Consider the following 17,839-nt stretch of genomic DNA (forward strand, 5'->3'; position numbering starts at 1 on the left):
GGACCGGTGTTGTCAGGATATTGGGCCCAGTACGATCTGGAGACTGGGCCCGTTGCGTTCTGAAGGCTCGGCTTGGTGCAGTCTGGAGGCTGGGCCCCGTGCAGTCTGGAGACTTGGTGTGGTGCAATCTATAGACTCGCTGTTGGCACAGACTCCGGTGAAATTTCTGCTAATCTGGTCCATCGTTGTTTTCTTTCCTGTTCTTCTGTTGGACTTTCATTTATTATTGTCTCAATTTATCACCAAATACTTGAGAATCTGTACCTCAGCATCTGTACCTAGGATGGCGCCTTGAGCAAAGAGATTGCAAACTTTTTTACTGCGCCCATTGCAGTGCACGATCCAATATAGCCACTTCAATTAAACTGTGAGAGTCAATGCTTTGATGCCTTTTTTCCAAGCATTAATTCCTGAAGAAGGCCTTATGCCCGAAACGTCGATTCTCCTGTTCCTTTGATGCTGCCTGACCTGCTGCGCTTTTCTAGCAACAGGTTTTTTTTAGCTCTGATCTCCAGCATGTGCAGTCCTCACTTTCTCCGAGTTGCCTTTTTTCCAAACAAAGCTCTTGCTTGTGCAGTGATGGGAGAGGCCACCAGAGGATTATATTGCAAATTTTTAAACACAAGAGGGAGAGACAGACGGAGGGAGAGTTAGGTGAAAGATTTTGATCGCCATTTCAATGGATTCAGTCCCAAAACAACTGAAACCAAATGCTCAGAGATGCAGACAACGCTCAGAGTTGCTCAAAGACGCTCAGAGATGCATACACTATTATGCTGAAGAGCACACAATAGCACAAGCGGTACTTCATGCCCACCTTGTTATTCAATAAGATCATGGCCTCAAATTTATTTCCTCTTGGGAGATAAGGCAGGGCAAGTGACTGAGCCATGAGAGTGGGATTAAATTGGGACCAGTGACTGTAAATCACTTAGTTAGAAAACAATTATGGAAAAGGATAGGCGTGATCCACATTTAATGTTATAAATTTGGGGAAGGCCAATTTTGACGGTGTGAGGAGGGAGCTTTCGAAAGATGATTGGTGTAAACTGTTCACAGGTAAGGAGAGGTCTGGCAAGTGGATTTTTTTTTAATTTCCAACGCGAAATAACGAGTGTTCAGGGACAGAATGGCCGTTTTAGTGTGAAGGGCAGTGCTAACAGGATGGGAGAAGACGACATTACAGGTGATATTGAGACTCTTGTCAAGAAACCAGAGGGAAGTACATGTCAGGTACCTGCAACTTGGATCAAAGTGAACCCCTTCAGCATCATACGGGGTGCCGAGGGACACATGCAAGGGAAATCAGGTGCGAAAAAGTTGACATGAGATAAGTTCGGCAACGAGGGTTAACGAGAATCGAAAGAAACTCTGAAAGTGTATTAAGTTAATAAGAGAAACTAGAGGTTGACTAGGGCCCGTTAAGTATCAAAGAGCCATCTATGTGTGAAACCACAGTAGTTGAATAACGTTAATTCGGTTTATTGTGACATGAAGACCATGAAAAGTGTACGAGTTGCTACATGTGTTGTAATCATAGGTACAAAGGTCACTCCCCCCCACACACCCCACTGCAGACACAGAATCTTGTTGATCAGCAGAAAATTAAATAAATCAAAGTTAAAATATAAAGCATTGCAGTCCTTCGGATAAAGGTGGAAAAACAAAGAAACACTGTCATGCATTGATCAACACAATCCATTAGGGCCTAGCAATGCTTGAGTTCAAACCCATCACAAGGACTTGACTTCCCATCCACCAGTGCCCGTCAACTTGTCCCGATAGATGGGTGAGATCCTACACAAATAAACCGCGTCAGTATTTGATATTCAGAAAGGCATGGAAGAGAGATAACTTGGGGAAATACATGCATGTAACCACGTTTTGAAATGAGACTACATTACAGAAAAGGAAACGCTGGAGTTCTTCAAATGCATAATTGCAGCGAAAGCCCAGAATGTGTTTCAGTGTATCCCGGGCGAATGTGTAATGCCAGGGATGCAATTTTGGAGCTCAGAGCTGAGACACGTGTATCATTCTTTATCGTTCAGAAAAAGAATCACTGGACACGATCCGTTAGCTCTGATTTCAGTGGAGAGATGCAGCACACCTGCTGACCTTTACAAGCAACTCTTTTTTTTGTTTCTAATTTTCAGCATCCACTTTTTCTTCGGTTTTGTTTGTGCCATTGGCAGCCATGGATGAGGGGCTGAATGACTGGAACGCAGCTCATGTTGTGATATTAGTGTAAAAACCCCAACCTGGAAAAAAGACAGGGAACTACAGACTGGTGAGTCCAAAGTCAGTGATGGCTACGTGTTTCGAGGAGATTCTGAGAGACAGGATTTACCAGTATTCTGAAAGGCCAGCACTGATTAGGAACAGTCAGCACGGTTTTGTGCGTGGGAACATGCGTCTCACAAACTTAATTGAAAAATTTCAAGAAGTGACCAAGAAGATAGATGAAGGAAAAGCAGCATACATTATCAACGTGGAGCTCAGTGGGGCCAAACGAGATTTCGCACTGGAGACAGGTGAATAAGGTTAGATCACAGGGAAACAGGGAGAGCGAGCCAATTAGATACAAATTTGGCTGGACAGTCGGAAACAAAGGGTGGTGTGAGATATCCGTTGTTACAATTGAAGGCCTGTGACCCGTGGTGTGCCACAATGAGCAGTGCTGGGTCCACTGGTGTTTGTTATTTTATAAATGATTCAAATGAGAGTATAGGAAGCGTGCACAGTAAGTTTAGAAATGACAAAATAATTGGCAATATAGTGGACAGTGAAAAAGGTCATCTGAGAGGATAACGAGATCTTGATAAAATTGGACACTAAACTGAGCTTCATGCTGATAAATATATGAGGTGTTGCATTTTGTAAGGCAAAAGAGGGCAGGATTTACACTGTTAACGATGGGCACCTGTCGAACAGAGACATAGTGGTGCAGGTGTATTGTTACTTGAAAGGGACATTATAGGAAGACAGGGCAGTGAATGAAGAGCTCGAGATTATGCAGTTGTGGAAATTTCACTGGATTCCGAATCCAGACAAGGGTAATGCTCTGGCAGTTTGTGGAAGTTAGAACTTTCTAATAAAATATCGAGATGTAAAACAGGCGACCAGGTGGCTCAGTGATTAGCACTTTTGCCTCACAGGAAGCCGATTTCGATTCTCAGCAACGGTGTGTGCCTGGGTGGATTTGCACACTCTCCACGTGTCTGCGTGCGTTTCTCCCGGTTGTTCCAGTTTCCACCCACAATCCAAATATGCACAGATTTAGCGAATTATCCATGCTAAATTGCTCAAAGTGTTCAAGGGTGTATAGGTTATCGACATTAGCAGGTAATAATACGGACGGAGAATGGGTCTGGATGGGTGACGTTTCATAGAGTCGGTGTGGATATTTTGAGCCGAAGGTCTTGATTCCAAACTGTAGGGATTCCGTGAAAATATGGTGTAAGTAAAAGTGAACTTAAAGTCAACATCGATTGTAAACCGCAATTTGCTTCTCAAGAAGCAAATTGCCTGCGTCTTCCTCGTCTCGCCTAAATTTGACCCAGACGCACAGGCATGTGATAAACTCTTCAATTGTCTCTGAACCGGTCAATCAAGGCACTGAATTCTTCAAACTGCTCCGAGGGCTTAAAGGATAAAACCGGAAAGACACCGGGCATTAGCCTCAGTGTCGGAAAAGGGAACGGGGAACATAGTCCTGCCGATCCAGCAGAGACCTCCTTCCTAATATTGGAGAGCTTGTGACAACATTTAGAGAGCTTTCAAACAGATTGAACAGAACCATGTGGAAAGGAGTAGGCCATAGAACACATAGAGCCTCCAGCATTCCAATTCATTATCGAACATCCCCTCAATGCACCTATTCCACACAACGTGCACATATCCCCAAATGAGATTAACCATCGGGAAAAAAATAAACAACAGTAGTCCACGTGGTCTATTGATTTTGTTTCACGTGTCACACTCGTTGATTCAAAGCGATTTAGCTCTAAGGCTATAACTGAATTGTAGACAACATTTTTTTTAATTGAGCGAGCTACCGTTTACTGTTAAGTGATTGCATTCCCGGCACCAGCTGAACAGCAAAACACAGCCTCAGAATGCTCTGTCTGCAAAGTGCACATTTAGTATGTTCAGCTAAATCAGGAATGCAAGCCTTGAAACGAGGTCTTAAACTTGGAATTGTAGTCTACATTTAAAACGAACTCAATTTCAAATCGAGGGGATACTCTCGAGGAAAACTGGAATTCCAGGTCGGCATCACGTGGTCAGTCGGCTCACGTGCTTTCTGGTGAAGTGCTTCATTCAAGATACACTGCAGTATCAGTGATCGTCATGTTAAAGTGTTATATTTGCAGTATTATTTCTTTACAATATACAGTTTAAAGATTTACTTAGATGGTGCTATTGTGTGTGTAAGACTAACTTTATTTTTTGTTTTTTACTGATACTTTCAGAATATCGCCTCAAGACTGTTTTCACATAGACCCCATTACTGACATTGTACGATTTTCTACAACACAGCCACCGCATGAGAGAACAACTAACACTAATCATGTTTGATGCTCTACCTTCACAATGTACTCCAGATCTCTCCCATCGCTCTCGTGTCGCGAAATCGTTTGTTATATGCAGTACATTGTCTTCCACAGATTTATGTGGTAGACAATTCCCCAGATTCACCAGTGTCTGAGTTCGACGTTTATTCTCATCTCAATGAAGTTTGGCTTACCTGCACCTAATGCAGTGCCCCCTTACTTTAGACGTCGCAGCCACGGGAATAATCATTGCTGCTTCCAATCTGTCTCCGTTCTTCTTTTTGAACACCAAGGAATACAGTCACATTCGACCCAAACTCTGCTACTACAACAAGTCTGTCTTCCCAACGATCAATCTGGTCGTCCTTCGCTGCACTCCCTCAATGTCAAGTTTGCTCTTCATTAGTTACTGAGACGAAACCTGCACACAATACTGCACAGTGCTCGAAATATAGTCTCTGCAAGGTCCTGTAGAGCTGCAGTAAGACAGCCTTACTCTTGCACTCAAACTACCGTGAAATGAAGTTTAACGGACCACTTTTCTTCCTAACTGCTGTCAGATCCTGCAATATTGTTTTCACTGGCTGGTGAGTAAGGAGATCCACATCCTTTTCAATATTACAGCTATCCACTTGGTGGGTATATGGCACGAGTCAATGTGCCAACGCCAGTCCCAAAATTGGCTTCTGGCATCAGAACTCACTGCTGTGCATGGAACCCGGAGATCTGCGCATCATGAAACAAAAAAATGAGCAGAAAACCCTTAATTCATAAAGGTTTTATTTTCAAACAATTGCTTTTCAGATGGTAGGCTGCCATTCTGTTTTTCCCACTAAAGTGCAAAATGTCACATGAACAAATATTGCATGTTATTTGCCACGTCTTTGCCTATTCAATCTATCGTCTCAATCACCTTGGAGCGTTTTTGCATCCTCCTCACACATTCAAAATCCAACTTCGCTTCGTGCCATCAGCAGCGTTGGAAATATTGTGATTGATTTCCTTAGCTGATTCTTTGAAAAAGTACTGGGAAAATCTGGGTTCCAAGCCCTGATTCCTGTGAGACTCAACAAGCCTTTGAATCCAATAAAATGATCCTTTTGTTCTGGTGCTTCCGGTGCAAGGGCTCATGTGCCATGGCTTGTCTGGTGGGAAGTTTTCCTTTTCTTTTTTTAACGCCTCCATTTTCTTTTTTAACTTATTTACCTAGCTGCTTGTGCAGCACAGACAGCAGTGAACGGCGAACGCCTGCAAACTGAGCTGACTGAAGGCGCGTACATCGAGAGGTCTCAAGCCGGGCCCAGGGTATGGGACCTCGAGCTCAGCCAAATGCGGAGGAGAGTGAGTACCTACTTACTTTTCTGGAGCAAGCTCAGTACCTGGAATCAGCTGCATCTACGTCTGCAGAGGGGACATGGGCGAGGTAGGCCCAGCAGCAAAAGATGAGGCCTGATGATTGGAGATAACTTTTTTGTTTGAATCCAAAACTGTTGGTTAAATAGCAAATTTTGGGAAGATACCCTGGCAACATCGATGAGGTGAACCCAGCAGTGATAGACTTGACTCTGACATTGGAGGGTCTGGTACGGAGTGCCACGAGGAAGAGATGGAAGATTATTGGCCGACTGGTAAAGATGGCGCCTGGGGATCAGTAACCTCCATGTTGCTGGGGTCCGATGTGGATGGCGCTGAAGCTTCTGTAGAGGCATGTGGGTTAAAGCATCGTCGATGGTTATAAAATGCCTTTGGACTGATAGCCTCTCTTCAAGTGTGTCTTTGATTTTATTCATTTTCTTAAATTTCAAATAGGTGCTGTTGTACGGCAACAAAGGAAAGTTTTTCAGTGGATTTTATTGCAAATACACTGTAAAATAAACCTGATAGCAAAGGTAAGTTCAAAAACTACTCACTGTTCCCTGTTAGCTCTCCAATTATAAAACCATGTCCAATCATTAACCTCAGTTCCATAAAATTGATTTTTGCACAACAGCCTTGCGATTTCATCAAAAACTTTTCTGAAAATCCAAACATTTTGCAGATATTGCTTTTTCATAATGTATTTCTCAAATATAATTTCAGCTCATAAATGTACGTTGAATTTATCTATGTTTAATTTCAGTCCCAATAATTTCTCCAAAACAATGCATTTACAATCCTGATACCTTATCTCAACTTCAAACACTTCTCTTTAAACTTGTGTTTTATTCTTCTTGGTCCTTTGACTCAAACAACAACTGCTCTCCATCCAACTTGTTTTTGCCCCTCTAATCTTATACTTCTGAAACTTGTGCCTCTCCGCCTTCGCTGATCCAACGTCTCTTCGTAGCTGATATGCTCCATCCGAGGGAACAGTCTGGTGAATATTCTATGCAAATCCTCCAGCGTAATCAGATCCTTGATGTAAAGTGCTGATCAGGACTGCACAAAACATTCCATCTTTTGAAGATCCAAGATCTTTAGCTTGCCTGCAGTGTGGAAACAGAACCTTCGGCCCAGAAGGTCCACACCGATCCTCCAAAGAGCAACCCACCCAGATCCATTCCCCTGCATTCACCACTGACTCATGCGCCTAACACTATGGGCAATTTAGCATGGCAAATTCACCTAACCTGCACATCTTTGGACTGTGGGAGGAAACTGGAGCAGCCGGAGAAAAACCATGCAAACACGGAGAGAATGTGCAAACTCCACACAGACAGTTGCCCGAGGCGGGAATTGAACACGGGTTTCTGGCGCTGTGAGACCGCAGTGGTAACCACTGAGCCACCGTGCCATCTTGTTATACATCTTATAAGTTATGTTTCGATGCATAAATGCTTAACCTGCATTCCCGTGTGCCTTCTTAACTAACACATTACACTGTCCAGTAGTATTCAGGAATCTGTGGAGAAGCACCATCTGAGCTTCCTGGTGTGCTGCCATTCATTGAGTACACCCCTGTCTGGTTCCTTCTAACAAGGTGCAGCATCTCGTATTTATCAGAGTTTCATTCCATCTACCATTGATCTGCCATATTATAATTACTTCTATATCTGCATATAACATCAGAACTTCCTCCTCACTGACAACCAACTGGCCAAACTTTGCTCAAACACAAGCTTAAGTATCACACACTCCCCGCCCCCGATAACTTTGCATCTACATAATTTATGAATACAACATATAATAAGGAATGCAGCACTGATCCCTGTGGTACACCAGGGTACACTGGTCTTCAGTGAAAACAAAAAAAAAACATCTACCACTGCCCTCTGTCTCCTGCCACTAAGACAATTTTCGTTGCAATATTCCAAGTTGCACTTGATGCAATGAGATTTTACTTTCTTTGTCAGTTTCCCATGTGAGGCTTTGTCAAAGGATTTGCTGATAAACGTCAAAAAGGCCACATAAAAAAAGGATGATGAAGGAGCAAAGCTCGAAAAGCGAGTGTTTACAAATAATCTATTTAACTATAGCCTGGTCTTGTGTGGAATTAGCTTCATTTTTTCTGTTAAATTCATGCTGACAACCTCTGATCAGACATTGCCTCGATACATGTCAATCAATTTTCTCCTCCTCTGTCTTCTCCAAAAGTTTCTCTAACACTGATCAGATTTGCACTGGTGTATAATTCCCAGGTCCGTGTCTACCACCCTACCAGTAAAGCGCGACAGCAGCAGCTGTTCTCCAGTCCTCTGGCATCTCCGGCTCCCACGAGGACAGATTCGAATTAACCATTTGAGCGAGGACCCTTCCGCCCTTGTCTCCGAGAGCAGCCTGTGATAAAACTCATCTGTACCTGATAATCAGTTCAATTTTATACCAGAAAAAGCCTGCAATCCCTGCTTGCGTTTTTTTTATCAATCTATTGAACAGCTTCACAGTCCATCTCTGTCCCTGATGCTCCTTCGCCCAAGCCAAACAGATGAGAAGCACTCACGTAACAAACTATCAATTTTCTTAATCTTGACACACCAAGTTCCCCTTTGGTTTGTATTGGATCCTAATTGTTCCCTGATTATTCTGTTCATTTTGGTGAACGTGTAGACTTTTTTGGTACTTTTGCGTCAGTCAGTCCCTTTATTTGAATTTTCTAAGTTTTACTGCAATCACCTCTAATGCGTTGAATCACGATAAAACGCAGATTTATTTTCTCCATCAAATATTCTTTACTCTGTGAAGATAGACATGGAAGTAATTGTTTAATTTCTCTGTAATTTCCCATTGCTCTGCAAGAAAATGTCGTGTCCGGATAGTCACCGTTCCACACCTAACCCTGCCTTCCCTTCCCTTTCAGTATAGAGGCGTTTGGTCGTCCTTATGTTTCTTGTTAGTTTTCATTCTTGTTCTTTTCGATTTTCTTTTAGGTTCATTGGTCCTACTTTCCTGGTCCCAAATTTCTCTGAATCCATAGTTGAACAGAATACGAGGCATTTTTGGCGCTGATTCCTTTGATCTCATGCAATTTTTAACCTATTTTCATAACCATCGTTGAATCACCTTACTTTATTGCTGTTTGCACGATAGTGGATAATATATATATATATATATATATATATATATATAGTACATGTTACAGTGTTTATTTAAACAACTGCCATTCCTTGCCTTGCAATAAATCTTTCTCATACACTTATCCACAACACTGAAGACAATTTTTTCCTCATACTTTCATGCCTTGCATGAGTTAGGTTTATAAACACAATTTGAAATAAAAATTGTTTTGTATTCAGACGTCTTATAAAATCCAATTTGCTATGATCACTATTCCCAAAAGCTCCTTTTCAGCAGGGTTTTCAATTAGCCCTTCTTATCACACATCATCAATTCGAAAACTTTCTAATCTCTACCTCAGTGTTCATCAGACTCTGAAAGCAAACCATCTCATACACACTCATAAAACTCCATATCTCACAGCTATCGCATTCACTTGAGTTAACACGATTTAGGTGTAACATCAAGCTGTCAATTATTACAGCTCTACCCGCAAGCGTGCATGTCTATTTGCTGTTTTACAACATGATCGACATTTGTATTATAGTTTTGTCTTTAATATATAATTCACGTCAATATTTCCTCCTCCTTACCAGATTTTATGGAAGCTGAGCAACGTGAGCTCTGTGGAGATTAATGGCTGATTCATGTGAGCTGTTCATTTTCAGACCACAGGCCCCAATTATTTGCGACCAATTGTATTACTTGGATGAGAGGTTTGAAAATCTCACAGCCTTATTTTCAGATGATACTAAAACAGATGGAAAAGTAGGTTCATGAAATCTAAATGCATATAAAGTGCAAGTGGCCTTGGATAGTTTCGAAGAATGAGCTAACATATTACACAAAGAATAACGTGGATAAGTATGGGGTTATCGTTTTGATCAGAGGCATAGAAAGCCAACTTGTTGTGGAGAAAAGTTTACATGTCGAAGAGTTTACATGTCGAGGGGTGTGGGTGGCATTGTGCATATCACAGAAAAATCACCTGCGGGCACAACAGGCAAAGAGATAGTCAAGTGCAATTTGCAGCATTTACTGACAAATGAGTAATAAAGGAAGGGAAGAAGTGTTGCAAATCTGCAAAGGAATTACTGAGACCAGAACGGAAGTACTGTACTCTGGACAGATCTGGGGCCCTAACTGCAGGAGGGTTGCAGATGCAATGAATAAATTTCAGAGGAGGATCACAGAATTGATTGCAGTGATGAGAAGTTTGTCTTATGTAGATGGATTGAGCAGTTCAGGCCAAGACTCACTGGAGTTTTTAAGAATCAGAGGAGTTCTCTTTTAGATCTGGAAGATGCTTTAGTCCGTGTTAACTTCCTCCAGGATCCGTTTCGGGGAAAATGTTGTTTGTCATTTTCATAAATGATCTGAATGAGGGCGCAGAAGAATTGATTCGTAAATATCCGGACGACATTACTTTCGGTGCATTTGTGGATAGTGTTGAAAGTTGTTTCAGGTGACAGAACGACATAGATGAGCGCAAAGCTGGGCTGAGAGGTAGCAAATGGAGTTTAGTGCAGAAAATTTCAAGCTGACTCACTTTGATCGTGAAAACAGATTATTGGGAAAATGGTAAAATGCTTGGTAGTGTAGTTGAGCAGAAAGGTCTTGATGTCCACGTGCATAGATTGCTGAAAGATGCCACCCAGGGTAATAAGTATTGTTGAGAAGGCGTACGTTATATTGGCTTTCATTGGTAGAGGGATTTAGTTTCAGTGTCATGAGGTCATGTTACAGGTGTTCAAAAGTCTGGATCGGCTGGACTTCGAGTATTGCAGTGCACCTCAGGTCACCATATGATAGAATGATGTGGAAGCTTTGGAAAGTTTTCCGAGGAGATTTACTAGGATGTTGCCTGGTATGAAAGGAAAGTCTTATGGGGAAAGTAATCCGGAGTCCAGTGCGTTTTCGTTAGAGGGAAGAAGGTTAAGCGGTGACTTAATTCAGACATAAAAGGTACTTAGAGGATTAGACAGGGTGGACCGTGAGAGCACACTTTCTCAGCTGGTTATGGATAGCACGAGGGGGCATAACTTTAAATTGAGATGTGGGAGATATAGGACAGATGTCAGAAGTAGTTTTCTTACACAGAGATTAATCGGGGCTTCGAATGCCCAGCCTGCAAAAGTACTAGAGTCACCAAATGTAAGAGCTTTTAAATGGCCTTTGGATAAACACATGGATGAAAATTGGACAGTTTATGTTGAATGGGCTTCAGATTGTTTTCCAGGTCGGCTGAACAGCGAGTGCAGAAGTGACTGTAATGTGATGTCATGTTCTATGTTCTTCGGTAAAGGAGATTGGCAACGTACATGTGGAGTGGATATCTCCTTATGTTGGCCAAACTAGAACAAGAGATCATAGTTTTAGGATAAGGTGCAGTAGACTTAAAACAGGGGTGTGGAGAACGTACTACAATCAAAGGGTTGTGAACCTGTGTCGCTCAGAATCCCAGAATGCCGTGAATGCTGGGAGATTGAATAATAAAGGGATATAGAGAGCGTGTAGGAAAGTGGAACTGAGGACGAAATGACTTCAACCATGATTGCATTACCAGGCTCGAGGGGCTGAATTGCCGACTGATGTTCCTCGTTCTTCTTCAGCCGTTCGAATATATCACACAGGAATGGTGGAGTCCTGGTTACCAAACAGCAAGTAGGCACTCGGTAGAATTCAGTCTTAATCAGTACCACAGACCGAAACCAGTAGAGTGACGCAATAATCAGTGCTGGGTCTTCAAGTATTTACAATATACATCAATGATTTGGAGGGGTGGAACAGATGTACTGTCGCTAGGTTTGGCGACGACACTGATAAGCAGGAAATTAAAATAATAAGAGAAGATTGAGAATCTGCAAATGAATACTGACAATGAGTAAAGTCAATGGATAATAGTTTTACAGGTGGAATTTTGTGTGTCGCATAACTTGTGATTATTTAAGGACAAAGGGAAGACATTATATCACTGAAACGGGGAGCGATAACAGGACTTAGCAAAGCAGTGTATACTGGAGGGTTCACTCTGACCTGTTTTGAAAACGGAATTGTTTCTCCGTCACGCTGTTGGTCTGTTCTCTTACATTCACAGTGGTCCCATTGCTCCCAGTACATAGATGATATTTTGATGTTTTTGGTTGGCCGTCGTGAGTGGCGAGGGGGGACGGTGTTTTGAACCGTTTATCAAGGGAATGAGCAAGGGAATCGTGGAGACGCGAAGACGATGGGAATGACATACTACTTCTGAATGAAGAGGCTGTGGCTGCTGCCACGACAGTGAGTATTCTCCAACATGCTCGACTGTGCATGGGCACACTATAACATTAATGGAGTGAGTTTCCTTCGCTTCCCGACCTTTCCATATTGACATTGGTACTCTGCAGCACCATGTATACTTTCGGGAATCCACCTATACTGCGAAAACAAGGATATACCCTGCAGCTCCCTGCTGACGTAGAAAACATTGTCTTCATCTCACCCACCATATATGTCCTTCGTTACTGAATGGTGACATTGATGTCGACAAACTGGGAAATATGCCACCTACTTCGACCGGGAAAGCTCCGGATCATAGATGTTGAATGTGTCGGTAACCTTAACAGCCACTGGCAGCACCGTCCTCCCCCTAGTTTGAAGCTGCAGGTCGCGTTGAAGGAAGTGACACAACTCTGTCAGCAGCTCCTTGTTCAATCAGGTCCCCTCACACTCTATTCCTGGGTTACCTACAGCTTGGGAAACTATTCTGTGAAACCCTATGATTGTTACGACAGATCCCTTTCTCCACACGCACTCACCCCATGGTTTATGAGCTTCCCCACTCTGCCGTTTCCACTCCATTTGTTGTTCATATTGCAGACCCAACTACCGTCCAGAGTTGAGTCACCAAATCCTCACGTTTCCCTGAATATCTCAGTACAATTTCCAGGAAACCATCCTCAGCACCTCCACAAAGCTTTTGATACCAGAAGTCAGTGAGAAGCCCCTCAGCTCCAAGTTGTGGACCTGGCCAGACGCCCTCAAAATATATTTGGACTGAAGCCTCGACTCTAGCTTTTCTGAATTTTAAATTTAGATGTGAACTGGATGTTGCAGATATGTTGTGACAAGCCAAAGCAGTTGACGTTAAACAAAACATAATCTAGTTAAACCCTCTTGTCAAAATAAAAACAAACAAGATGACAAGTTGGGATACTGTATATTTTAGAACACTTACAAAAACAGTAGATGCAATACTTTCTGCTAATTAACTGTTCCAATACAGTATCACGCCATATACATACCCCTTGGTAAAAAAGATAAATTCAAAAACGGAATCTTACTTGCAGTTCTCCAATCCAGGCAGAAACAATATCATGAGAGGTTTCAGAGAGACTGTTGAAGCTTCCAACCATTCTGGTACTCCTAACAGCTTCTCAGAGGTGCAGCTAAAGACAAAACGACATGACTTGATCTGTGAGAGCTGGCCACTGCCATTCCATCATTACCAGCGATTTATTAAAACCCAAAGAATTCCTAAGTTATTTACATAAGCCGTGTTCATGCGGCAGCTCTGCACTGCTGCCTTTAAGACCTCTCTTTAAAAGAAAACTTTGGAGAAAATAATATTTTTAAAGTGACCGCATCTTCACATCTCCCCCTTTAAAATTAAAGTAACCATCAATACACAAAGATGGCTTCATTTTCAAAAGTTTATTCTTCGTCGTTTCGTAAACTGTAATGCATATATAATACTTTGATTTTCAGCATGCAAACATTCACAACTAGATTATACTTCAGTCAGTTTACTCCTGCTACAGAACACCATAGTTTTTCATCATCCAACTCTCGACAACGAGTGGGGATTATGTTTTCTCATCCAGTCGCCTTTTTAATTGAAAGTAGACTGGATTTTTTTCTCTTTAAATTTCTTGCAAAGCTTTAAACAGTTATGATCAGGCATGTATTTGTCTCGGCCATGTTATTGTCAATTAAAATGCTGAAATGTTGCAATACCAACACCACCCTCAAGGTCTCCATCTCAGTTGTGGAATATTTATCTTCATGATTTCCCCAGACATGCCAATCTCACTTTACATAATGGAGCCTCTCTCATCGCTCCAACAGCCCTTCTGAACGATGTGTCTCCTCATAGGCTGCTAGAGAAAGTGGTGGAGGCGAGAACAATTGCTATATTGAAAAGGCATCGGGATGGGTATGTGAATAGGAAAGGTTTGGATGCATATGGGCCGGATGCTGTTAGGTTGGCATGAAATGGCCTGTTTCCATGCTGTACTTTTCTATGACGCTATGACTCTGTGACTCAGCATCATAGATTTATATGCTTCCGTATCTCTTAATACTGTAACATCTTTCCCAGATACTGCTGACCAATGCCAGTAAACCTTCCTCGCGGAGGTATATGGTTTCAGAAGATTGGGCGCATTCTTCTCATCCTATCTCCGATCAAGTTGTAGTTTATGGTGCACCTTTATAGCTTCTACTGTGCTTTCCTTTATAACTTCAACGAAATTCACTGGCTGAACCTTTTGTCCTCCATCTGTCTTCCCAGTGCTTTTTCTAACTCGCCAATGCTGTGATTTCCTCTGTCCTACTTTATTGCGGCACGGTAGCACAGTGGTTAGCACTGCGGCTTCACAGCACCAGAGACCCGGGTTCAATTCCCGCCGCAGGCGACTCTCTGTGTGGAGTTTGCACATTCTCCCCGTGTCTGCGTGGGTTTTCTCCGGGTGCTCCGGTTTCCTCCCACAACCCAAAAATGTGCAGGTTAGGTGAATTGGCCATGCTAAATTGCCCGTAGTGTTAGCTGAAGGGGTAAATGTAGGAGAATGGGTCTGGGTGAGTTGCGGGTCGGTGTGGACTTGTTGGGCCGAAGGGCCTGTTTCTACACTGTAAGTAATCTAATCTAAAAAAAATTACAGTGATAACACCTGAGCTTTTTTAAACTTCCTTTTCACCTTCAGAGGTTTCATTTTTATGCTGCGGTAAGCGACCTTCATTATCTTCAATAACATTTAATTTTCCCTGACCGCCTGCGGATTTTTCTTTTCCTCAATATCTTCCCCTTACGGAAGCTAAGCATCAATTTATGGAAGAATTCATAACCATCCGCAACTTCAGCATTTTATCTTGCCATTTTAACTCGCTGATCTTTCACATGACTTCTCATGACCTCGGGAAGTGAATGTTTGAACTTCTCCAATATAAGAATCTCTCCAAGCGCGTCGTAGGTTTGCTCTATTTTTAATGCGCTTATCCACCTATCAAAATTCCTTAGTTTAATCCTTTCATACTCAATGTGCATTTAACCAAGGTCCCTTCTTCGTTTCATGAAACACTGTCTGTATGCTTCTGGATTAAGCTCATATGCATCTCAGATGGCTTTCTATGCCTTCTTAGACGCCCCACTTGCCTCATCTTAGAGTGATGAAAAAACCTTAGTAGCTCTACTTACCAGCTTCACTTGAAACATCTTAACCTCGGTGGTCGCTGGCGAATGCATTTGTTTAGATATTTTCTGAAATTACGTTATAAAGGCTTTGGCATCCTTTTTCATCAAACTGTGACAATGCCTGTATATAGTTATACAGATCGCCATGAGGTCTTTGGCTGCCATAGGTTATCTCACCCTCACTGTCGTCCTCATTCACACGACGTTCTACCTTCAGTTACGCCCTTAAATTCGAATTTCTTCTCTATTTGTGAACTTTTGAAGTTGAAACTCTATCTCTTTCTGTGTTTTTTCGCTCTCCTCTTTCTGATTCCTCTCCTTTTTCTTTTGACTGTACTTCCAATCACAAATCAAACTGTTTCAACTCCTTTCCATGTTCAGCTGCCTCATCTTCAATTGACTTCTCGCAATTTCCAAAGATTCATATTGCATTTCCATCAAATTTAGTGCTGATGTGCGTCTGTATTTACCTATCATTTTCTACAAGCAAAAGCAGCACTAACTGCAGCTTATCTGCCAATTCAAACCGTTGTCACCTCACCTTTTGTAAATCTGCCGAAGTCACTTCTTACACCGCCAGAAAGTCGAAGTGACTGGAAGAGCCATTACTACACAAATAGCTACTTAAAACAACCAAATTCATCACCCTGAAGAAATGATACGAACAAATACCACACACCTCCTTTGAGCAAAACAATCTTGCCATGCATATTCTACCCGTGTACCCATGTGTTTCATCTGCATGCACCAGTTTCCTATCACAATCCAAACATGTATAGTTTAAGTGAACTGGCCGTGCTAATTTATCTGTAGTGTCCAGGGATGTATGGTTGGACGCATTAGTCGGGTGACATATAGAGTAATATGGTAGGGGAATGTTTCAGGGTGGGATCCTCTTCAGAGTCGTGGTGTGGACTTGTTGGGCCAAATTGCACTTTCCAAATAGTCGGGATCATAATCCTAAACCGAATTTGAAAATATCGATTTAGAAATATACCAGAGGCCAGTTTGCTATGGAGCAGACCAGACTGCCTCAAAATATTTGAAGAAGATAGTCTGGACGCCAACATTTTCTTCTGTTAAAAGTAGATGCGAAGTGGGAGTTCCAGATGTGGTGCGACTGCTCAAACTACTCAGCTTTAAGCATAACACATTTTATTTAAACACACTAATAAAAATACATACAAAAAAGCGAAAATTAGAATACCTTAACTGTTGGAAGACCTAACCATATAATCGATAGAGTACATTCTACTAATGAAGTGTTCCACTGTATTGATATCACACAAACACACCCCTTGGCAAAAAAAATACATTCAGACATACATTCTTACCTGCAGTTCTCCAATCCAGGAGAAAACAGCGTCAAGAGAGATTTCAGACAGAATAGCAGCAAGGTATCTTTTAATGATTCTAACCCTTGTTGGACCAGAAGCACCTGGTGATAGTTACAGGCAAATGAAAAGCGAAAGTCTGGTCTGTGAGGTTGGCCACTGTTGCCATTTTATTTTTTTAAATGCCCTAAAATCCTCCGAAGTTAATTACTCAAAACATTTTCAGTCAGCAGTCCAGCCTTTTGGATCTCTCTGTTAAAAAAAAAGAGAGGAAATAACCTTTTTCAAAATGGCAGCATTGCCACACAGGTTAGATGCCTGAACCATTATACTAATACTCGAGAGGATTCCTCGGGTAACTGAGTGTACGATCAGCTGAGAGGGCGAGAACACAGGCATTCAGTGAAGGGGGAAGATCACATTTCAAAGACATACATCAAACCTGCTGCAACCCAATATCCCAACATAGAGCACCACATGGGATAGAGTGGGAAGTGAACAATATGTACCTGTCAGGCAGGAAGGAAAGGGTCGTGCGAGGGAGCCGTGGTTTAATAAGGAATTGGAATCCCTTGTTAAATGGAAGAGGGCGGCCTATCTCAAGATGAGACGTGAAGGTTCAATTGGGGCGATTGAGAGTTATAGGGTAGCCAGGAAGGACCTGAAGAGAGAGCTAAAAGCAGCAAGGAGGGGACATGAAAGGTCCTTAGTAGATAGGATTAGGGAAAACCCTAAGGCTTTCTATAGGTATGTTAGGAATAAAAGAATGACTAGGGTAGGAATAGGTCCAGTCAAGGATAGTAGGGGGAAGTTGCGTGTGGAGGCGGAAGAGATTGGGGAGACACTGAATGAATACTTTTCTTCAGTATTCACTCAGGAACAGGGCATTGTTGTCGATGAGAATACTGAGGCACAAATAAGTAGAATGGATGGCTTTGAGGTATGTAGAGAAGAGGTGTTGGAAATCCTGGAAAAGGTGAAAATAGATAAGTCCCCTGGGCCTGATGGCATTTATCCTAGGA

The sequence above is a fragment of the Chiloscyllium plagiosum genome, unplaced genomic scaffold, assembly GCF_037043375.1.
Source record: "Chiloscyllium plagiosum isolate Xiang-an unplaced genomic scaffold, Cpla_swu_hap1 HiC_scaffold_33, whole genome shotgun sequence".
Taxonomy (NCBI): domain Eukaryota; kingdom Metazoa; phylum Chordata; class Chondrichthyes; order Orectolobiformes; family Hemiscylliidae; genus Chiloscyllium; species Chiloscyllium plagiosum.